Below are 23753 nucleotides of genomic sequence, written 5' to 3' on the forward strand. Positions count from 1 at the left end.
AGCTGAAGAGCTCTGTGGAATGCCTGCATGCCCCTCTCTGCTCAGCTGCTTTCCTTGAGAGGGCATCATAATAGATGCTTTTGGACCTGTGTGCAGACATAGCTGTTGGGGGTCCACAGACCAGGCAGTGACCACCAGCGACTCATTTACTTACTGTACAGCTGACATGATGAACACCAACAAACCCGACTTGGGCAAAGCTCTTCATTTATGCCTTTAGCTTTCACCCTTTGGCAAGTCGGAGCTTAAGAATGCCAATGATCAAATTAAATAGTTTCTTTTTCTTCTCTCTTTTCTGCAAATAATTCAATCTGCTGTAAAGATTTCCAGGTTCACCATATTGGACTAATTTCGGTATAAAAGGAAAGAGTCACAAGAATAAATTCAAGTTTAGTAAAAGCTGAATAGAAAAAGCAGTTGCAGCCATTTATGAGTTTATATAGGAGAACACTTCTGCCAAAAACTAGTGCTGCTTAGCAGCACACTGATCACTGTCAGAATGCCTCCTCTCTGCTCAGTGTCTCACTTATAACTGGATACCAAAAGCACACCAACATCACTGTGAATGAAATCATGGTATAAAACACAAAAGCTTAAATCCACAGGAAAAAAGTCCCATTAAATAAATTTGAAAAAATAACAACCTTTGCCAACTACACTATAGTATTTAACTAAGGGAATCCTATTAGCGTTTATTCAAAAATGTTTTATTATTTACTATCCTGATGGATGTAATAAACACATGCTCTTGTTCAATCTAATAACTGGTAGATTACCCAATCAAGTAGTTAACTCAGGTTAGTTGCAGGAAAAAAAACCATTAGCCTGGCACAATGTGCATTCAATAACCTGTAATCAACTACTAAGTAGATTACAGAAAGAGAAAACAGGGCTTCATGTTTGTTACTTTTAAAAAAATGGGGTGGGGGAGAAAGCTTGTAACAACTTCCACTTCTTGAGCCATATTGACTCAAGTTAATTTAGGATGCCTGAGGCTATGAGTAGGTACCCTGGGGTATAAGTGAAGATGACCTTCTCTTCTCACACCTATGAAGAATATTTTCCCAACTTTGTTTTTAAAGTGAGCATTAGGATACAGACAGATGATTTGTAACTTTTTCATCCAAAAGCTTGAATGGCTAATTGCTGACTTAAACGGCAGTAAGGAAGTGTCCTAATTTCAAACAAGGATGCTCACTTTCAGAATCTCATAATCTTTTCGAAATTCTATTTTATTCATAAATAGGATAAAAATATCTTTTTGCAAGCTTCACTACGTCTCTCCATAAGCCCTGGCCTAACAGATGCCAGTTCAATAGCCAGAATTCAAACTAGATAATTTATTGGTTTACAAATGAATTGGCTTCTATAAAAATAAACCTTCTAAACAGGCTTTATTTTATGCTTTTTAAATCCTTTTAAAATGCTCTAGCTAAACTTGCCAACCGTTCATCAATGTAAGACTGATAAAATGTATTTTCATTACCAACACAAAATGGAAGCATCAAGATTGGTAAAATGTTAGTTTAGAAAGTCATTTGCAGTGACATTTAAAACAATTTATTTGAACACTTGACTCATGATAAGAATACTGCCTATTAAATTAAGATTGGCTGCTCAGAATTCATTGGAGCCCTATTCTCTCCCTCTGTGACAGTTAATGTCTTTTGGTATTAAGGGTCATTACACATCTAAAATGAAAAAGAAATATGAAGAAAGAACCCCATGCCATTCTGAGCAAGGGCCTATTAAAATGACTGTTCCTTGGCATTTTAATGCAAAGACTGTGAGTATGATGGCTTCCTCTCAGTTGTCCCCCGTGAAGCCTTTCACTATGTTGGCAATGACTTTGCTGATGTCTGACGCTGTGGAACATTCATCCTACCTTTTACTCACTCTGCAGAATGCCTCCCTCTAAAGAATCACCAGAGAACAGGGAAAATAAACAAATCTGCAAACAAATTCCCGGGCAGTTCACATCACCTCCCAAAGGACACTGACAACAGCCGAAGAGACCACCACGCACAAACTCGTTTTTCAGCCAGCCTGTAATGATTCTTATACACACTCCGGAAATCCTCACAGCTCCTCCACCTTCAGACCAAGAGCTACCAATATTCCAGGTTAGCCACCTATAGAATATCCTCACCACAACAGAAGACTCAAAGTAAAATTAAATTGACAGGAAAAAGCAATTTTCCTTGTTAGATCATCAAGCCTCCGGTGTTTAAGGGGACCCAATTGAGAAACGTTCGTGGTTTCACGAGCTTCCCTCCTGCGTCAGGATGGACTTTATCAGGATTCTCATCCTACAAAGCTCCCATGTCAATCACAGAAGACAACTGCGCAATCTATTTGGAGTAATAAATTCAGGAGTTGAGAGTACGGCAAACCCCTCTTTTACGAGGTCCTCAACACTAGGAGAGGATCTGCCCTAGTTAGGGGCAGAAAGCAGATCTCATAATATCCAAGTTGTCTGGAAACATAATATGTGGTAGACAGTCTCCAGCTCCCATTCGGTTGATGCCTTCGCCCCGGGTAGACAGGGCTGGGGTTAGCGAAAATACCTCTTTCGACTCTACCTCTTTTAACTTCGCAGCAAGAGCTGTAAGCAGTGACTGTTCCCATCACCTAGTGTCCTTCTGTCAGGGGCCGCTTCGGTAGCTGCAGAAGCGTAGCTGCTGGAAGCTTCCTTCCCCGACACTCCACATCTCCATGCCACACCTTTTAGGCAATAACCAAATGTCATTCTGTTCTTTCCCCTTTCCTGGGCATAACACTGGGAAAACTGACTACGCGCATTGACCCCACACACCTTCCAAAATCTCCACTTTCCGGGCTCCAGGCAGCTCTCCGCTACTCAGACAGCCCAGACCACCTTGGGTTTCCCCCACGCAGCTTCCTCTTCAGCGTCTCAATCACAAGGCTGTGCGGGCGGCACATGCCAACGGAACCACCACCCTTTCTGCTCCCTCTGGGACTCAAGTTCGGTGTCGGACTGCGCACAGTAGCGGCTTTCAGCTGCAGGCAGGCGCCGGGGGCACTGAGAGTGCCCTAACCCGGCGGTGCTGCCGGGTAGGGAAGCGGGGGCGCGGCCGCAGAACGGGGGCGCCTCCCAAGTCCCTGGCCACCTGCGATGCGTCCCCAACCCGCCTGCCCATCGCCACCACCAGACACCTCAGACACCCCATTGTGTGGGCAGACAGCGCTCCCCGGCCCCGCCGCCCTCGCCTACCTTCTGTCGGCCTCTCCGGAGCGCCCGCACAGCCGGCCGCCCGCCTCCAGCGCTCTGCAAAGCGAAGGAAAACGCTTTGTTAGGGCTGGAGAAGCCGGACAATACTTCGCAGCCGACGCCGCGGTTCCGGGAGGGCGTCCTTCAAAAGGACGCGAATGGGGACCCGCGCGAGCGTCATTTCCATATGTAAGAGGCCAGCTCTTACAAAAGCGCAGCTCTCGGGGGCCTCCGGCAGCAGCGCGCATCCTCCCCGCCCCCGCCGGCCCGCCCCCCGCCAGCGCCGCCAGAGCCTCCGGACGGGCCCCTCCTCCCGCCTCCGAAGCCGCCCCCTCCCCGCCTCGTCCTCCGCCCGGCCGCCGCTTCCTCTCGGCCCACAGGGATTGCGCCCGCCCCGGCTCTGGCTCCGGCCCCGGCCCCGAAATGGGAAGTCCCCGCGTGATCCGGTGCCCAGTTCGCCCCGGGCGCGCAGGGCCTCGTCGACGGCGCGGGGGCAGCGCGAGGCCTCCGCACACCCCCAGGCTGTGGGTCCGGGTCCCGGGGTTGCGCCACTTACCGCGTCCCGGGGCTCAGGCGCCCGGCGCCGCCGCAGGAACCATGGCCGCTAGCGCACTCTGGGCTTGGCGGCAGCGGCGGGACGGCCGCGCCCAGTGCGCTCAGCTCTCGGGTCGGCCGCGGCCACCCGGAGCTCTGGTCGCCGGGGAGGAAGGACCGGGCCCGCGCGGGGAGGAGGAGTCAGGGCGACGCCGGCCCGGGCGCGGCTCCTCCTCTGCTGCCCGCGCGGCTCCGGCTGCGGAGGGAGGAGCGGGCGGCGCAGCCTGGGCCCTCGCTGACGCGCCCTCCCCCTCCGAGCGCCCGCCTCCGAGATCTGAAGTTTGAAGCGCCGGGGCTCCGAGTGCGGGTGGAGGAGGCTGGCGCCCCAAGGTCGCCGCCGAGCTGGGGCTGGCGCTGCCACCCTCGCCCCTGCCTGTCCGTCACCCTCTCCTTCCCAACACGCCTGCACTCACCAGCATCGCGGACACTCGGGCCGCAACGTCTCCGCGCAGAGGAAGGGCCCCCGCCTTCAGCTAGCGGGACTTTGAGGGGGAAATCCCGGTGCCTCTTTTGCTCCCGGGCGGCCCTGACTTCCCAGCCCTCGGGTGTCCATTGGCCGTCGTTGGAAAGGGTGTTCAGGAGGCGGAAGGGCTCTAGAAGTGACTCCAGACCCTGTAGTGCAAGCCGGGTCTACACTGGCTTCCGCACCTGCCCACCACGTCCTCGGTGGCTCCCGCCCCTGTGCAGCCTTCTCCGGGTGAAGCCAACCCTCGACCACAAGCCACAGAGGGAGGAAAGTCCTTGGAGTTGGTGATTCTCAGGCCAACAGTTGCTCGACATTTACCACCTCCTACCCCTACCCCAGGGTCTCTGGTTCTTACTCTCCATCCCTGCACTACTGGCTAAAAGAAAGGGACATCAGTGATATCCCCAAGGCTCTAAGGGGCCTCCCTAGATTTGCAGTCGAATGGGATCCCAAGTCCAGGCCATGGTTCTCTTTGAGCTGTAGGGTTAAATGTGTTGCCCTTGAAGGATCCGCCTGATGGATTACAACCCACAGGTCTGGTTATTTTAGCAAGAAACTGCTCCCTTACTACCGAGAGAAAAAGCGAACAAGCAATAGACAAGAGGAAACCAGCATTCCTTGACAGTCCAGTGTGCTAGAAACTCGACAGAAATAATCTTACCTAATTCTCACATCACCCTTAGGAGACAGACATTATTTTGCAGATGAGGAAAATGGGTCTTCCAAAAGTCAAAGAGCTTCCTCAGGATCACACAGCAAGAACTCCACAGAACTGAGATTCAAAATTAGATTACATATGTGGCAAAATTGCATATGACTGAATATACACTCATGCAAATGAAAGCATTTGAAACTCTCATCAAATTTGAATACATTTGGACTACATTGATGTCCATTTCCTGATTGTAATATTGTTCCACAGTTATGCAAAATGTTACCATTGAGAAAAATTGAGTGAAGCATCTAGGGGATCTATTATTTCTTAAAACTTCATGCAAATTTACAGTTATCTCAAAAATTATTTAAAAAACTAAACAGATCTGTCTTATTCAAAAACCGAGGCTCTCTTCCTTCAACGCAGTATATCAGTGTGCCTGCAGAATAAAAGATTCATGCTCCTCTCTCCTTTTTAAACACTCTTGAATAAGCACACACACACACACACTGTACGCATCATTATTCAGTCAGTCCAGTAATAATTATACAACACACACACACACACACACTTCATTAAGAGGATAGCTAACCTGTTACCAAAATACTTACATAGGGGTCATCTTGTAAGAAAGACAAGAATGCTGCTCACTGGGCAGTAAAACAGCCAACAGTCTTGGAAGGTAAGAATGAAGAAGCGTCTTTCTTGTTTCATCTAATCTCTGCCATGGAAGCCTCATCCTACTGGTTACCTCTCCAAGCATTGCTTTTTAACCTGCAAGAATCCTTAAGGATGAGATTGCTCATTAGTTTAAGGCAGTGATTCTTGTGGGTCAGGGGATATTGATCTTCCTCCTCACTCCCTGTGGAGGAAGATCAGAATTACTGGGGGTTGTGTAATTTTAAAAACACAAGATGCGCGTTCTTGACAGGAGTAAATGGGGTGGAGTTAGCACTGGGGCTGGGAACTGGGATCACCTCCAGCCTTGCTATAAAGGAGGGAAAGCGTGGAGCATGGTTACTGCATGGTGTGGGTTGGCAAAAGCAAGCCTACCAAGAAAGATCATTTCTTTAACAGAATGTGCCTGCAATTTAGTTTGTGCTGAGAAAATGGTTAGACTAAGTCCACTCTGGAGTCACGGGGAAAAAAGCAGAGACTTCTTTAGAACCATTTCTTGATCGTTTTTCTATTAAACAAAAAAATAACAGCAGAAGTAGCAGCCAGGCTGCAATTCTACATTATAAGCAATATAAGAGAAAAAAACTGTCAATGTTTATTCAGAGTTATTACTCTTTACAAACAAAATTTCACTCTTACCTGTTGCAGTTGATCTGTCTCTGGTTTTAACTCTCACTTTAAAAAGAGCCTTGTTCAAGGACCCAGGATCCTTGAAGTATTTGTACATGAAGTGTTTGAATGGTTTTCTGCCATATTTTACAATACTGAACTGGCTATCTCAGATGGTTAAAGCTCTAAAAAGTTAACTAAAGAATAATGCAGGGGAGCAGGGCGTGGTGGCTCACACCTGTAATCCCAGCACTTTGGGAGGCCAAAGCAGGAAATGGAGACCATCTGGACCAACATAGTGAAACCCCATCTCTACTAATCACACACAAAAAATTAGCTGGACATGCTGGCACACGCCTGTAGTCCCAGCTACTTGGGAGGCTGAGGCAGGAGAATTTCTTGAACCCAGGAGGTGGGGATTGCAGTTAGCTGAGATCGCACCACTGCACTACAGCCTGGGCAACAGTGCGAGACTCCATCTCAAAAAAATAAAAAACAATAAGAATTTTCCAGGGAAGAGAAATGTATTCTGTTTTTTCCTCCCTCCCTCCCTCCCTCCCTCCCTCCCTCCCTCCCTCCCTCCCTCCCTTCCTTCCTTCCTTCCTTCCTTCCAACAGAGTCTCACTTTGTTGTCCAGGCTGGAGTTCAGTGGTTCAATCTTGGCTCACTGCAACCTCCACCTTCTGGGTTCAAGTGATTCTCTTGACTTATCCTCCCAAGTAGCTGGGATTACAGGTGTGCATCACTACACCTGGCTAATTTTTGAATTTTTAGTAGAAACAAGGTTTCACCATATTGGTCAGGCTAGTCTTGAAATCCCGATCTCAAGTGATACTGCCTTGGCCTCTCAAAGTGCTGGGATTACAGGTAAGCCACCACGCCTGGCCTACTCTTTGTTTCTTCTTGAAGTAATTTTGAAATTATCAGTTTAAAGTCAGGGCAACAAATGAGAGAGAGAGTGAGAGAGAGGCTTTGTAAATTTCAGAGAGAAAGAGAGAGAGAGAGAGAGAGAGAGAGAGAGAGAGAGAGAGAGAGAGTGAGAGAGTCAGGCTTTGTAAACTTCCTGGGACTTGAAAAGTTATTATTTTTTTTCTTAGTCAAAAAAAAAAAAAAAAAAAAAAGGCTCTAACCACACATGATCTACCCTCTCCCAAGTCACAGTTGGGTATAAACTATTTTTCATTTGCAGAAGAGTCATAGTCAAATAGCCTGTCACTATGTAGCAATTCCTGGCTCCTTCTAAACTTCTTTAATTGATATCTTTCTTATTTATGTGACCATTTGAACTCAGCAGGAGAGTTTTCAGGCAAGTTGCAGAGCTGTGTCAAGGACAGCCAAATTGTTAAAGTAGATGATCAGTTATAGTCTGGTCCAGGAACTTACTGGCTGAAAGAAAGGGACATCAGTGATCTCCCCAAGGCTCTAAGGAAGATGAATGAGGAAAAAGAAAAAGGGAGAAATCGGGTTCCAGATATGCAAGTCAAGGTCTAAGAGTTCCAGCAGCAAAATATTGGAGGTTAAGAATCCAGGAAGAAAAAAGAAACGTATAGAAAAGAGAAGGGAAGGTGACAGAAGGCAAACTGATTTACACTTTTGCCCCTGAGGGACACCTATCAGAAATTTGGATTCTCTCTTCATTTTCCTTATGAAGAAAATGAAAGAAGAGGAAACCAGGATTCCACACAATTTATTTTTTCTAAGTAAGCATTGAGTGACTACCTTATGCCTAATACTGTTCTGAAAGTCATAAGATGTTCAGAATAAACAGGTTGGGTATGCTCGTACTTGTAATCCCAATACTTCTGGAGGCTGAGGTGGGTGGATGGCTTCAGCCCACGAGTTCAAGACCACCCTGGGCAACACAGTGAGACCCCCTACTCTACTCCCTTTTTGTTATTAGCCAGGCTGGGTAGCACATGCCTCTGGTCCCAACTTCTCAGGAGGCTGACATAGGAGGATTAATTGAGCCCAGGAGGTCAAGGCTGCAGTGAATGACGATTATGCCACTGTACTTTAGCCTGGTGACAGAGTGAGACCCTGTTTCAAACAAAACAAAATGAAGCAAAAATCAACCCCGGTTCTTGCCCTTGAGGAATGTATAATGTTACCTTGGGAAGGCAAAGATATGCACTCATGAGAAAATAAGGGAATGATGTTAGGTGGCGAATCTAATGACATTCTCCAGTTGGGGGACATACCATGCTATAGCATGGCAGAGAAGAGAGCAATGATTTCCCTAAAACTTGGCTTCTATTCGATCATTCTGACCATTGCTTTTCACATCAGGTCCTAGATCTTTTTCCTGACATCGAAGGTCCTTCCTGATCAATACAAATATATGTATCCTCAGTGTCTGCAGGGAACCTACCCTCCCTCGGCTCTGCTCATGTGAACCTTCAGATCTTCCCTCTGCTGCTCTTTCTGCCCAGATCATCAGTCCTCATGTGTATTGGATGCTTTGTCTATGTCCATTGTTCATTATTTAGCCCAGCAACTGAAGCACAGTAGGAAGTAGTTATTGCACATTTGTCTTTTGGATCCTGGGCTGAGCACTTAGGTACTTTCCATATACGTGGCATTCATGTGGAGAAGAGATGTTGCATATGTCTACATGGGATGGGGGGATTGGGGATTGAGCTTTACTTTTGAAACTATTCCTTTTCATGTGGCTGCATGTTGGCAATGTTCTACTGTTTTCAAGACTGTAAGTGCCAAAAGACTGCCACTGTTGCTTCATTTGAAGGAGGAGGGAAATGAAATTTTAGTTTAAGAAACATTGGCGTTCCCTTCCACATGCACTTTTTTTTTTTTTTTTTGAGATGGAGTGTCACTCTGTTGCCCAGGCTGGAGGACAGTGGTGCCATAATCTCAGCTCCTCCACTGCAACCTCTGCCTCTAATGTTCAAGCAATTCTCCCACCTCAGCCTACCGAGTAGTGGGATGACAAGCATGTGCCACCATGTCCAGCTAATTTTTGTATTTTTATTAGAGATATAGGGTTTCACCATGTTGGCTAGACTGGCCTGAAACTCCTAACCTCAGGTGATCTGCCTGCCTCAGCCTCCCAAAGTGCTGGGATTACAGGATTGAACCACTGTGCCTGGCCCCCTCCCTCATACACTCTTAAACACTTAACCAATATGACAGGAAATCTTTACTTTTTGGTAAAAGAGATTTGAATGTATGGTTAAACATAAAATTTCTGAAGGAAATAGCCCAATTTTAATTTTCTTTTCTTTTTTTTTTTTTGAGATGGAGTCTCATTCTGTTGCCCAAGCTGGAGTGCAGTGGTGTGATCTCAGTTCACTGCAACCTCCGCCTGCCAGGTCCAATTGATTCTCCTGCCTCAGCCTCTGGAGCAGCTGGGACTACAGGTTCTGGTCAGCACACCCAGGTACTTTTTGTATTTTTAGTAGAGACAGGTTTTTACCATTTTGGCCAGGCTGGTCTCGACCTCCTGACCTCAGGCGATCTGCCCACCTTGGCCTCCCAAAGTGCTGGGATTACAGGCATGAGCTACTGTGCTGGGCCCCAGTATATACTATTTTAATACTTAGAAATGACAACCCGCTAGTCCATTTGTTAAAGTGCACCCCACCTGTTTTTGACTTAGTTGTATTGGCATCTGCAGAGTACCCAGCAGAGAGAGGGTTGTAGGCCAAAAAGATAGTAGCTGCTGGGCCTTGCCTGTCCTCCAGGGATGCATGGGAGGGGTGATTTTCCATCTTTCATCCTACATCCCACCCACATCAGTCCTGCCAGCATCTCAAGGACCCATGCTGTCTGCCATGATTAATCTCAAAGGCCTTAAAATAACAGAGTGACCTTTCATTCCCCGCTCTACACACTTTGTAGTGCCTTGTATACTGAATCAAGCCAAAGCCAAAATCCAAGAAAAGTGACCATTTCAAAAACAGAAAATGAGCCCACTAGGAAGAGAGCATTGCTTACCATCATGAGAACATTTGGAAGTAAACAGAATAATGAGGGCATCTTTGCACCTGGACCGATGAGAAAGCAATCAGATAGGGAATTACAAAAAGCAACATAAATGTCTTTGATTTGCATTTTGTTGTCAATTGTGAGAAAATGGGTATAATTCTCTAAAAACACAGTTTGGACCTTTTTGTACTAAAATACTGAGGTCAAAGTAATGATAAATCTTATGGCAGTGGGCTCTGTGAGTCATATTTCACCACATTAAGTATCTTAGAGGCTGAAGTGCTGGGGCTCTGCTGATACCCAAAAGCCATACTCAGACTTCAATAAAAATGTATTTTGTCACTTGATTTTTGATGTCTCCTTCTCACACATCATGCAGCCTATCTCTGGGTCCCTCAATGTGCAAACAAATAAGGTAGAAGGAAACAAGGTCAGCAGAGAGAAAAGTAGTTTATTTATGTGTTTTGTGTATGTGTATTATGTTTATGTGTATCTGGTCACAGGTCAAGATCAAGAACGAGCTAAACTTTGTGTGTGTGTGTGTGTGTGTGTGTGCAAGATAGGTAGGCAAGTGTGCTGGAAAGCTTCTGTTTGTCCCCTCAGATCCTCTCCTTTCCCTTCTCCACCTGCTGTATGCCCTAAAATGCTAACCTAGATGTACTACATTAACAGGCTCCCTCAAGTCCTAGTTCCCATTATGTTCAGCTGATGGGGAAGTGCTGACAAAAGATTGGAGGGAAGATGGAGCATGAGGTTAGGGTGTTTATTCACCCTGCTTACTCCCTGTAGGGTCTCTGCAGGCTGGGTGAACCTGTAAAGTCACAGCTTCTGTCTCACAGCCTCTCCACATACACACATTTCTGTCACCGGCTTGCAAAGCCGCACTCTCCATTTGCCAGTGAGGCTTAGAGTTGGCAATGGCATCTTCTGATCCTAGCTTCCAGGTGGGCACTTATCCTTGTTTCTCTGAACCCAGTCCACGCCTTTGTAAGTAGTCCCTTTATTACTAACCTTTCTTCAAATATCTACCTTGAGTTTATCCACTATTTCCTTGTGAGACTTTGATTGATAAAGTAGGTATGCATATGTTCCTTGCTGTAGAAAGAATTTCTGTTTTCTTTATTAGCAAGATACTCCTTGAACTTTTCCATTGCCCAGAATCATCATAGGTCGGTTTCCCAGAAGCAGGTCCTAGGATGAGGATTTGCACGTGAGTTATATGAAAGATGTTACAGGAGAGACCTGCAAGGAGTATGTGGGTAGGCAAGAACAACACAGGAAAAGAAGGAGGGAAAAAGCCAAGTGCAGGTGTTATTCAGGCAGAGTCCCAGTCTCAGCCTATCACTGACTGGAGCTCTGGAGCATATATTACACCTGAGAGTTTTCCCAGACTTGAGTCAGGGGAGCTGGACTTTCAATCTCCTGTACCAGTAAGTCCTTGGCTGTGGGCACCTCGGGGCCACAGTAAGTGCCCAGGCACTTCCAGTTCTCTGTGCAAACAGGTGAAACTCCAGTAGTTCAAGGGCAGCCCTCTGAAGACAGTTGCAAAAGCTAATGATTAGAAAGCAAACACACTGAAGCTGGGGTGTGAGCACACAGAACCAGCAAAATATATTCAAGGGCATCTGGGCAGAGCACCATCAGTTTATGCTTCACAAATATCTCCTGGAATTTGAAAGTATTTAGGGAGGGGAGACACACTGAGTATCAGCTGACTATTCGATAATTACCAATTAACAATGGAATTATTGGTAGACAGGAAAGAGTTGTCTCTGATGCTAAGAGAAAACACCCTTTGAAATCAAATGGTATTTGCTTCCAATGGACTCAGTTAATATGCTTTTAGTAAAGATCAAATCAGGGTCCATAGGCTTCTTAAAAGGCAAAGACATCTTGTTTGGAATCTTAGCTACCAGATGCAAGTATGTTCCATGGAATGTGTGCGTGTGGTTGGTGGTGGTTACAGGGAGGGGGGAATCAACACTTGCCATTTTCCTCAGAAGCTTCTAACACTTGGAAATTTGTCATAGAAGCTTTTCTCATCTGCAGTTCAAACACTTTTCAGCAGGAATTTAGCTGAAGTTAAAATCACCATCTGGCGTCTCATATTGAACCAGGTTCTTTGTGTGCCAAGAGCTTCTTCTTTTGGCAATGACATTGACTGTGATCTTTCAAAAATGTTTCTTGGGTTGGCATTCTTGACTGAACAGAACAAGCAGCCTGTCTTGGAATTTAGGAAGAGATGTGCTGAGCAAGTTTTTGCCCCAGGAATAAAAGTGCGAGGTGAAAAGTTGAAGATTTGAGGTTTTGAAACTCCAGAATTCACATTTTATTGTTGTTGACCTAAAACCAGCTAAGGAAAAAAAAATTTCTGCAGAATGATTCGTAGAAGCAAAATGTTGCAGGAGGAATATTCCATTTGAATCAATAAATGCTATTTAATCACTTTCCAGGCACAAAGTGATATCCTACCTGCTGTGGGGACACCAGGATGGCTAAGATGCAGTCTTTGCTCCTAAGTGCTTTAGCATCCACTGGCTGGAGGCAGGGGATGACTGTGCCTGATTAGGTGGATACAAGGCAAACTATACTAAGAAGCATAGCTGACATTGTCAGCCTCCTCCCAGGTACTATGGGATTTCTTTTACCATTTCTTTGTGTTCCTCCATCTGCTCTGATGTGCTTTCATTGCCATTGGCCTGCCCCTGGACTCTTTTGGTGGCTGCCCTTGGGCTGCTGTGTACAAATGCATGCAGAGAGCAGGAAGTGCTTGGGAACTGACTCCCTAGCCAGTGGTTGCTCAGTGTGGGAGAAAGCAAGCCCAGCTCCCTCGTCTTAGAGAAGGATATCAATTAATGGCCAGAGTTTCCCTATGGAGTAGAGCTGGGCTATTCGCCTCGGGACTTTCACCAAATTTCTCACCCTTGCTTGGTCTCTTTCTCTTCCCTGTCTTACTTCCCTCATTCACTTGCCAGACTCTTTGGGGAGCATTTCCTTAACAAAACCCTTCCCTACAAATCCTCCGCTCATGAACTGCTTCTGGGAACCCAATAAAGGTCATAATAAGAATCTGAACAAAATGCTATGGGAGCACAGAAAAGAGGGATTAATTCTGCCTGGAGAACAAGGAAGTTTCCATAAAAGGACAGAGCATTTGAGCAAGGCATTGAAAGGTAATTTGGAATTTGCCAGACAGATAGAATTAAGAAATGTCATGATAAATCTGGGGAAAACACACCTATGAAGGAATAATCAAGGTGATGATGGGGAGTGACAGGAGACGAAGTTGCTAGAGTTGGTTGGAATAAACTGAAGAAGGGTTTCCAATACCATTAAAGACTTTGACTTTTAAAGACTAAAAAAATTGGTAATAGTGAGCCATTGTAGGTTTTTGAGCAAGGGAGAAATATAATAAATCTCTTTTGGGAAAACAATGGAACAAAAATATAAAAGATGGTTGAAGAATAAGAGACAAATAGTGGAAGCCAGTTTGAGGGTCATTGCAATGTTCTAAGAGAGGATGATGAAGGCTTGACTTGGAGTCCTTGACATGAGGATGAAAAGAAAATGACCGATCTAGAGACTGAACAATTGGACTTGGTGGCTAACTGGATATATATGGCAATAACGTGAGAGGTCAGAAGTGGCTGAGGTGTTGGGCTGGATCACAGTGGATAATGGTGCCATCGACCAAGAAAGAGAAGCCAGGAGGAGAAAATCAGGGTGAAGAAAAGTCAATGAGTTCATTTCTGGAAAAAGAAAAAAATCCCAATAACTTAAATACATTTGAATGGAATCCAAGTAATCTCAGAATGAAGAACAAAACAAAAAAGTCAGAATATTTGTATACTCATGAAGTTCTTGTTCAATTTTAGAACAAAAGCCTGGGTATGGTGGCTTATGCCTAAATCCCAGCACTGTGGGAGGCTGAGGCCGGAGGATTGCTTTAGCCAGGAGTTTGAAACCAGCCTGAGCAACATAGCAAGACCCCATCTCTACAGAAAAAAATAATAGTAATAACAATTAGCCTGGTGTGGTACACACCTGTGGTCCCAGCTACTTGGGAGGCTGAGGTGGGAGAATTTTGTGAGTCCAGGGGGCTGAGCGTGCAGTGAGAAGAATTGTGCCACGGCACACCAGCCTGGGTGACGGAGTGAGACACTGTCTCTTAAAAAAAAAAAAAAAAGAAAAGAAAAAAAAAGAAAACCTAGAACAAAAAGATACTTTTAAAAATTAGCTTTCTAGACAGGAATCAAAATGACAAAATTAACAACCGAAACTTGGACATCCATTACGAATAGGAACACCTAAATTCTGAATGCAGTGCTTCAGTTTCATCATGATTGCACTCTGCTTATCGAAACTAGAGTGAGGATTCTGTATGGTCTAAAGATTGAATCTGAAATGTTAAGTCAGTATGGCTGTTTGAAACAATTTCTGAAAGCAGAGTTCTATGACAATAGTGCTGAAAGCAAGAAGAAAAAAATAGTGCTTTTGGTGTTCACAGACTATTATCTGTGTAACATAACCAGTTTTTTGTAGAGGAGCTTTGGAGTAATAGTCCCATCAACAGACAGTGGTCATTTCCTAGCCTTTAATTATTGCTGTTCGTTTGCTTATGGCTATGGCCCTGCATTGATTTTTTTTTTTTTTTTCGAGACATAGTTGTTTTTTGTTTGTTTGTTTTTGAGACAGTCTGTTACCCAGGCTGGAGTACAGTGGCACAATCTTGGCTCACTGCAACCTCTGCCTCCCAGATTCAAGTGATTTTCCTACCTCAACCTCCTGAGTAGCTGGGATTACAGGCATGCACCACCATGCCTGGCTAATTTTTGTATTTTTAGTAGAGACAGGGTTTAACCATGTTGGCCAGGCTGATCTCGAACTCCTGAACTCAGGGGATCTGGTTCCTTGACTTTCCAAAGTGCTGAGATTACAGGCATGAGCCAGCACACCCAGCCTGCATTAATTTTTACAAAAAAAATCAATATGCCCATGTGGGAATTGGCATCCCTGCATTGCCTTGACATTTTAAGCAGCATACTATTAGAAGAAAAAGCACAAGTCCAAACTGTTAAAAAATGTTTTAGTTTGAGGAAAAGTCTACTTTATACAAGACACATTGTTTCAAAAGTCAAATGAATAAGGGCAGCAGAGAGGACTTGTTACTCTGTAACAATGTTGCATTTAAATTCTCTTTGAGAACCTTTATACTTAGAGCCTCTACCACTTCCTCCTATCCTAGGCAAGAGGTTGATTTAGGAAGTAAAGTTATACATGTAAATAATGGAGGAAGAGAAGGGAGGAAAAATAGAAAGCAAGAGAAAGAGGTCATTCGTTGTGTTTATTTGTTTGATCTCTTCCTTCCTGCTGCCCTTCTTTCTTTCATCCTTCCCTTCATCTCTCCTTTCCTCTCCCATTTCCAGGAATTACTGAATACGTACTGTGTGCTAGGGCTACCACACTAAGCAAGTGAAACTTATACGATCTCTACCCTCATGGAATATGTCTATCATACTTGATTTTATATTCTATGTGTAAATAAAATATATCACTTTTTCTTCGCCCTTGTTCTCTCTTTCTCCTTCCTACTGTATATTAAAGCATATTGGGTTCACCCATTTGTTGGGCATATGTGCTAATCATAACCCGATTAGGCTGCCTTCATTTGAAACCCAACTCTCCCATTTGATTCTTGTGTACGTTTGCTGAAGGACTTAACTTGCTGACTTTCCATCTCTTCATTTATAAAACACACATAATAACACATGGCTCATAGGATGTTGTGAATACTAAAGAGTCAAGTTATTTAGAACTTCGAATGGATTCTCTGACACAGTGAGTTAGTTGATTTTAGCCACTGCTGTTTTATATTACGCCCAGGAATCAAAAGATGAGACAGATTATATTTTCAAGGAGCTTACAGTCTTGCAGGTGGAGACAGACAGGTACAGATAAAGGCAATAAAATGTGGTAAGTGTGGTGGGTGAAATGATGAAGAATGGAGACTGTAGTGTGTGGGGGTCACAGAGAAGGGAGTGGTGAATTCTTTTGGTCAACTCTTTTGAGACGGATGTAATATCAACCCAAAGTAGTTTCTTATTTCCCTGATGCTTCAGTAAATGATCCTTCCCTATTAAGTGCCTGTTTTGACTGCTTTATTTGCCCATAGTTGTTCCACTGTAAATTAATTACATAAGCACAAATGAAGGCTTTTCATTAACGAACATTGTGGTCCCTCTTTATTTACACTCTGAAAAAAAGGACCTTCGCATAATTGGTGAAATAAGGTTACATTTACCTGATTCTTATGTTTAGTGCCATATTTCTTACAGAAAACAGAGTTGCTCATACAAAGGGAGTATAGGCCTTTTCTTACCCCAGAAGGTAGCCAGGGTAGTCTTATTCCTTTTGCCAATGACTAGCTAAGTCATGGACATATGATTTCATTGAGGCTAATGGGACCCAAGAGAAGGTAAGCTGGGGGTCTGAGAAGGATTTTCTCAAAAATGCAAGAGTAGTTTTGTGAAGAGTCATATGATGAACTGCGATGAATTTTGGGATGAGGCCCTGAAATGCATGCTGGGCACAGTGCCTGAATCAGACTGGAAATATGAATTTATTTTATTTTTACTTTTTATTTATTTATTTATTTACTTTAGAGACAGGGTCTTACTCTGTTGCCCAGGCTGGAGTGCAGTGGTACTATCACAACTCACTGCAGCCTTGAACTCTGGGGCTCCAGCCATCCTCCCACCTCGGCCTCCCAAAGTGCTGGGATTATGGGCATGAGCCTCCACTCACGGCCTAATTTTTAAATTAAAAACAAAACAATATGAGGCTAATGGAGGAAACATTACTATTCTTCTCTGGATGTTTCTGGTCTACCCATGATGTCTGGCACTGCTGCAGCCGTCTTGTAACCATGAAGGGAGATATGGGCAGCATCTTATAGATGGTAAAGTAGGAGGATGGAAGTAAAGTGCATTCCTGAAGGCATCTTTGAGATGCCACATTTACCACCTTGGGCCTTGATCCACCTCCAGACTCTCTTTTTTGTGTGAGAAAATAACCCCTCAATTATTTAAGCCACTTTTAGATGGGTTTTCTGCTTTCAGTCAGATCTTTCCTACAGTAGCCTATATTATTGTCTTCAAATATTTGGGGCACTTGCCTGCAGGAAGATTGCACATACTCTCCCTTTTAAGCCCAGTCCTGGCCAAGTGACTTGTTCTGACCAATAAAACATGAGCACTGTGATGGGATATTTCCAGGCAAAAGCTTCAAGAGTCAACATGTGGTTTGGCATGCACGCTTCCTTTCCCCAGCCCCTATGATCAAGGAAGCATGCTGAGGTGGATCCTCCATCAGCCTTGTTTCTCAATGACTATGCTAAGCAGAACCTTCTTGTTCCTCCCACAATGAACATGTGGAATGGACAGGAAATAAACTTGATCATTGTTGCTGCTGAAATGTGTTGCTCTTGTTATCACAGATAAATGCAGTCCATATTGACTAGTAGATATCCTAAAAGCTGTAGTACCAAAAACAGTTAAATAAAGACAAGAGCTTGAGGTGCAGGACCTTAACCCTGAGTTGCCAGGGAGCAGTATATGTCAACATCTAAACAGATATTGGAAAGAACAGACTCATCTCTATCCACCCCATACACTTCCTGGTTAGTGAAATGAGCCTTGGAACAGTAAGTAATTTAATCCAAATAATGCTTTGAAAATGTCTTCATGCTTCAATGCATTATTCAGAGTAAATTAATCACAGCTTATTAAATGTCCCTTTAGTATCTCTGACAATCACCTCATCACTTTGCCCCACCAACTTTTTTTTTTGTAATGAGTTTGCTATGCATTACCTTAACAACCAACTCAACAGACATCTACCCAGGGGCTTTTGGTAATGGCTTAGTAATCACATAGCTGAAATTCTCTTGCACAAATATAAAATGAGGATGATGTGTCAGTGGTTGGGTCAGGAGAATAATGATGACGAGATATGATGGCTAATACTTATATAGCACTTGTTCTATAGCAGGTTTTATTCTAAACACCTTGCAAGTAGTCATTCACTTAATCCTTACATATAATGAGGATGGCATTATGATGATCAGATTTAAAACATATTTTAGAGATACAATCAATAGGACTTGCTGGTAGATCATTTCATCTTCTCTAAATATTATCTCTCTTGAGCTACATTTCCAAAGCTTTTCTGAAACAATTTTAGAGCCAAGCCATAGGATAATGCTACTAATAGTTCTGTTCTCTGAGAGTGGCAAAGAGTTAACTAAATGAATCCCGTAAACGTCTTTGTAATCAGCTGGGCCCACGTAACCATTAACTGAATGTTACTGGGCTGCTGGAGGCTTATGGAGTGCACCCTCCGAGGTGCAGAAGTCCTGGGCATGCAAAGAGTCATGCACAAGTATGAAATAAATTTCTCTAGGAGTCTGTAGTTCTCTCTTTTATGGATGAGGAAACAGAGGCACAGAGATATTAAATACTTTGCCCCAGGTAACACAACTAAAATGTAGTGACACTTGGATTCCATTCCAGGCAATTTGGCTCCAGAGTTGTGTTCTAACTCTGATGATTAACTAGGAGGGGGAAAGGGTTGTTCTTGGGGCAGCAGTTCTTGGAGAAGCTGTTCTCCATGGAGCCAGAAGTTCCAGTCCCCTTGAGCTCCACCCATCTTAAATCCTAGCTGAGTGTTGTCTCACAATTTGCAGAACACTTCTATGAACTGTTTTCGTCAGCCATAGGCTGATGCTACTAATAGTTCTGTTCTTGAGAGTGGCAAAGAGTTGAGTAAATGAATCATGCAAAAGTTGAGCTGGGCCCTGATAACCATCAACTGACTGTTACTGGGGCTGCTGGAGGCTTATGGAGTAGACTCTCCAAGGTGCAGAAGTCTTGGGCATGCAGAGTTATGCACAAGTATGAAATGAATTTCTCTAGGCATCTGTAGGAGGCTATGAATTGTAAAGCCTGGGAACAGTTAGCTAAGAATTACTTCTGGGCTCTGCAAACACAGCAGTGACTGGGATGCATTTGGTACCCTGGAATAAATGGCAGGGTAAGCCATTAGGACCAAATGTTATTTAAGAAGGGTAGGCTGGGCATGGTGACTCATGCCTGTAATCCCAGCACTTTGGGAGGCTGAGGCGGGTGGATCACAAGGTGAAGAGATAGAGACCATCCTGGCCAACATAGTGAAACCCCGTCTCTACTGAAAATACATAAATTAGTTGGACATGGAGGCACGTGCCTGTAGTCCCAGCTACTTGGGAGGCTGAGGCAGGAGAATAGCTTGAACCCAGGAGGTGGACGTTGCAGCAAGCCAAAATCGCACCACTGTACTCCAGCCTGGCAACAGAGTGAGACTCTGTCTCAAAAAAGAAAAGAAAAAGAAAGAAAAGTGGGGGGTATTTTTCTGAGGCATAAGATGGGTATGTGGTGTACATATGAGTAGCGAGGTGAGGGCAAGAAGCTTGTACCTAAAATTGTTTCAGAAAAGCTTTGGAAATGTAGCTTAAGAGAGATAATATTTAGGGAAAATGAAATGATCTACCAGCAAGTCCTAGAGGTTAGATCTCTTAAACATATTTTAAATCTGAACACATCTCACCATCCCCACAGTGGGCACTGTCAGCGCCTTACTTAGGGTCACCATAGTGTCTCCCCTAGACTCCTTCATTAATTTCCTAACTGGTCTTCCTGCTCCATTCTTGTCCCTTCCACTAGAGCAAAAAGCCAAACTGCTTTTTCTTTACTTACACTCAACACAGAACACTCTGGTCACAAAAATATTTGATTCTTTTCCCCACCAACAACCAATTCTTCAACACCAGCTAGGTGTCCTACAATTCAATTCAACTCTGCCATTAACTGGAGTTAGCACAGACCCCCACATTAATGGCACAAAGCCACAAGACTGCCCCCTACTTCAGACACCAATTGCAAGTCATCGGTTGCCAGCTTCCCCACAACTTCTGCCCAACTTGGCTGCAAACCAGAGGCTCCCATGATTCCCTTCTTGGGTTCAATAATTTGCAAGAGCAGCTGACAGAACCCAGGAAAACAGCTTACTTACTATTGCCTATTTATTACAAAGGACATTTTAAAGGATAAAATGAGCAGCCAAGTGGAGACTTAGATAGGCAAAGTTTAGAAACATCCTGAGTGCAGGAGCTTCTGTCCCTGTGGAGCTGAGGTGAGTTGCTTTCTCAGCAAGTGGATGGGTTCACCTACCTGGAAACTTGCCCAACCTCCTAGTTCGGGGATTTTTATGGAGACTTCATCACGAAGGCATGATGGATGATTAACTCCATCTCCATTCCTTCTCCCTTTCCTAGAATCTGAAGGGTAGGGCTGAAAGTTGCAAGCATCTAATCATGGTTTAGTCTATCTAGTGACCAGCCTCCATGCAGGGACCCACCAAGAGTCCCTTCACTAGAACAAAAGACTGTCCTGTCACCCAGGAAATTCCAAGGGATTAGGAACTCTGTTTCAGGAAATTACAAGGGTTTTAGAAGCTCTATGCCAGGAACTGCAAGCAGAAACTGTGTGTGTGTGTGTGTGTGTGTGTGTGTGTGTGTGTGTGTGTACATATATTATTTATTCTTTTTTGTAGCACTGAGGTATTGCTCCGTGGCTCAGGCTGGACTTCTGGGCTCAAGTGATCCTATCTCTCAGCCTCATGAATAGCTGGCACTACAGGCATGTGCCACCATGCCTGGATCAAATATAAATTTTTATTACATACACTGCCTCTTCCATTTGCCTCATGGTAGACAGAGTGATCTTTCAAAAATACAGTCAGTTCCTGCAGCTTCTTCTCCTTAGAATAAACCCCCAATTCTTTGCTACATAATCTGGCTGCCTAACTCCTGGATCTTATCTCTCACTAGCCCCACTCCTGCCTTTTCCCTGCACTGTAGTCCCAAGCTCCTTCCTGCCTCGGGGTCTTTGCATTCGCTGGTCCTTTGCCTGGAATACTCCCCCGTGCATCCCCCACTACCACCCTTGGCTCTTTGCAAGGCTAGCTCCTTCCCCTCCTCTGATCTTGATCCAGATATCACCTTTCCAGTTTCCTGACCACCTTGTCCCTTTTCTCCCCCCAACTCTCTCTCAGCCACCATCCATCCCATTACCAGATTTTGTTTTCTTCATAGCACTCATCACTATCCAAATTGTCTTATTTGTTCATTTGCTTGTTTATGAGTTTGGTTCCATTTTCCCTATTAGACTAAATAGCTTTTGTTTGCCTGATTCATGGCTGTACCCACCACCACTGAACCTAGATCAGTTTTCAAATGCATACGGGCTCCATACATCAAGAAATAAGTAATTTGGTGGGGTGCTAGGGGAGGGATAGCATTAGGAGAAATACCTAATGCAGATGACAGGGTGATGGATGCAGCAAACCACCATGGATGTGAATACCTACGTTACTTTAAAAAAAAGTAACATTTTTTTTTAAAGGAAGTAAGTAATTTAGGCTGGTGGTGGTTCATGCCTGTAATTCCAGCACTTTGGGAGGCTGAGGTGGGTGGATCACCTGAGGTCAGTAGTTCGAGACCAACCTGGCCAACATGGTGAAATGCTGCTTCTACTAAAAAATATATAAAAATTAACCAGATGTGGTGGCACGCGCTTGTAATCCCAGCTACTTGGGAGGCTACAGCACGAGAATCACTTGAACCCAGGAGGTGGAGGTTGCAATAAGCTGTGATTGCACCACTGCACTCCAGCCTGGGTGACAGAGCAAGACTCTGGCAAAATAACAAAAAGACTGGGCTCAGTGGCTGACATCTGTAATCCCAGCACTTTGGGAGGCTGAGATGGGTGGATCGCGAGGTCAGGAGATCAAGACCCTCCTTCCTGGGTAACATGGTGAAACCCTGTCTCTACTAAAAATACAAAAAATTAGCTGTGTGTGGTGGCATGTGCCTGTAGTCCCAGCTACTCGGGAGGCTGAGGCAGGGGAATTGCTTGAACCCGCAAGGCAGAGGTTGCTGTGAGCCATGACTGCACTCCAGCCTGGGCAACAGAGTGAGACTCTGTCTCAAAAAAAAAAAAAAGTAATTTACATTTAATTTCCATCAGTAATATATTTCAACAGGTTACTTATATGTCCCAGTGGAAAAGCGATAAAGGAGAAAAAATAATTTTATTTAGATTTAATTGAATATTGATGCATTATTTGGATGGTGCCAACAGAATCATGATATTTGAACATAATTTTGTGAGATTAATCTACCCTTGGAAAACCTGAAATTACATATGGTTCATAATAAATTAGTTTTTCATAGAAAATTTAAAACCCAGGAGCCACTATTGATCGGTTCCTATGTTAAAATATTATGGAAATATAAAATTTAAATATTATGAAAGTGTAAAATGTAAGCTACAATATATCTATAATAAAGAACTCATAGTGAGGGTAGAGAATACAATGTCAAAATCTAGCAATATATGTGTATAGAATTATATATATATATACACACACATATTTAGTATATATGCCATGTTATATATACATACATGGTATATATTGTATATAGTGTATATATACCATGGTATATATACATTCTTAATATATATCATGTATTATAAATATATAATATATATATTTATATATACCATGTATATATATATACCAAGTTTATATATTTATAATACATGATATACATGTATATATGTATATATATACACCAAGTTTATATATATTATACATATATAATTGTATACATACATACTTACAGATTTTTTGAAACATTTAAAGGTATGAAGTGTTTATTTGGAGTCCAACAACATATTAACATTATATGTGAACATTAGCTGCTTTTGCTGATTTGTCTTATTTCTGTATTTAATTCAGCACTTTTATATTTAGAATTCTTAATAGAGGGTTCTCTGGGATATACTCATTTTCTAGTTCACATATGACTAAATATGGTCATATTTGCTGATTGCATAAAGAAGTAAATATTAATTCTGACTGGTTTTGAAATAAGAACCCTTGGGGCACCTTTTCTTTTTCCTTCCATTTTCAGATACCTCTGTTGGAGGCTTTAACACTTGGTGGAAGTGTTTTTAAAGGAGCTTCTGAAGATTTGGAAAGGATTTTATTTTTAATATCCCAGATTGCATCCTCTACATTGGGTTGGTCTTGTTACATGTGCTCCATCTGTCTTGGAGAGATGGAATACTCAGTAAAGGAAAAATGGAAAGGGCAAAATTGTTTCCCTTGTTTTATAAAATGTCTGAAAATGATTTTATATGTAAGCTCTAGTGCACGTATTCCTGTTCCTTCACTTCTAATGTCCACAAGACTACCCAGGTGCCTGTCAATCTGCCAAACGAGGTGCATTGGCTCCAGGTGCTTGTGCCTTTCAAAGCAGGGAAAGGGTATATTGCTTAGTTGTTTCCCGATTGGAAATTCACAGGATGGACAGCCTTTTACTCAGCCACTACTCTGAAAGATTTCAGCAAGGCTTCTTATCACTTCAAGTGAATTTAATGAAGTGTACATATTGCTTCTTTTATTATGAATTTCCT

The 23753-nt window shown here is 43.6% G+C and overlaps 1 protein-coding gene and 1 non-coding gene across 19 annotated transcripts in view; one reads left to right on the forward strand and one right to left on the reverse strand.

Annotated features, from left to right (window-relative positions):
* The window catches only part of NIN (ninein), a 108317-nt gene extending 104372 nt beyond the window's left edge, over positions 1-3945 (reverse strand). For 17 of the 18 annotated variants that reach the window (XR_013521207.1, XR_013521208.1, XM_078334893.1 and 14 more), the window contains exons 1-2: positions 3789-3945; positions 3236-3289 (exon numbers count right to left, since the gene is read on the reverse strand). The gene's annotated coding sequence lies outside the window, so the exon portion shown is untranslated. Of the gene's footprint in view, positions 1-3235; positions 3290-3788 lie in introns of those variants that run through there. The other variant, XM_035260488.3, reaches the window with a different exon arrangement.
* A 12782-nt stretch (positions 3946-16727) lies between these two features.
* LOC118145399 (small nucleolar RNA U83B) lies at positions 16728-16798 on the forward strand. Its single transcript, XR_004730516.1, has one exon. It is a non-coding gene; the product is annotated as a small nucleolar RNA U83B (small nucleolar RNA).
* The last annotated feature ends 6955 nt before the right edge of the window (positions 16799-23753 follow it).

The sequence above is a fragment of the Callithrix jacchus genome, chromosome 8 (genome assembly GCF_049354715.1).
Source record: "Callithrix jacchus isolate 240 chromosome 8, calJac240_pri, whole genome shotgun sequence".
Taxonomy (NCBI): domain Eukaryota; kingdom Metazoa; phylum Chordata; class Mammalia; order Primates; family Cebidae; genus Callithrix; species Callithrix jacchus.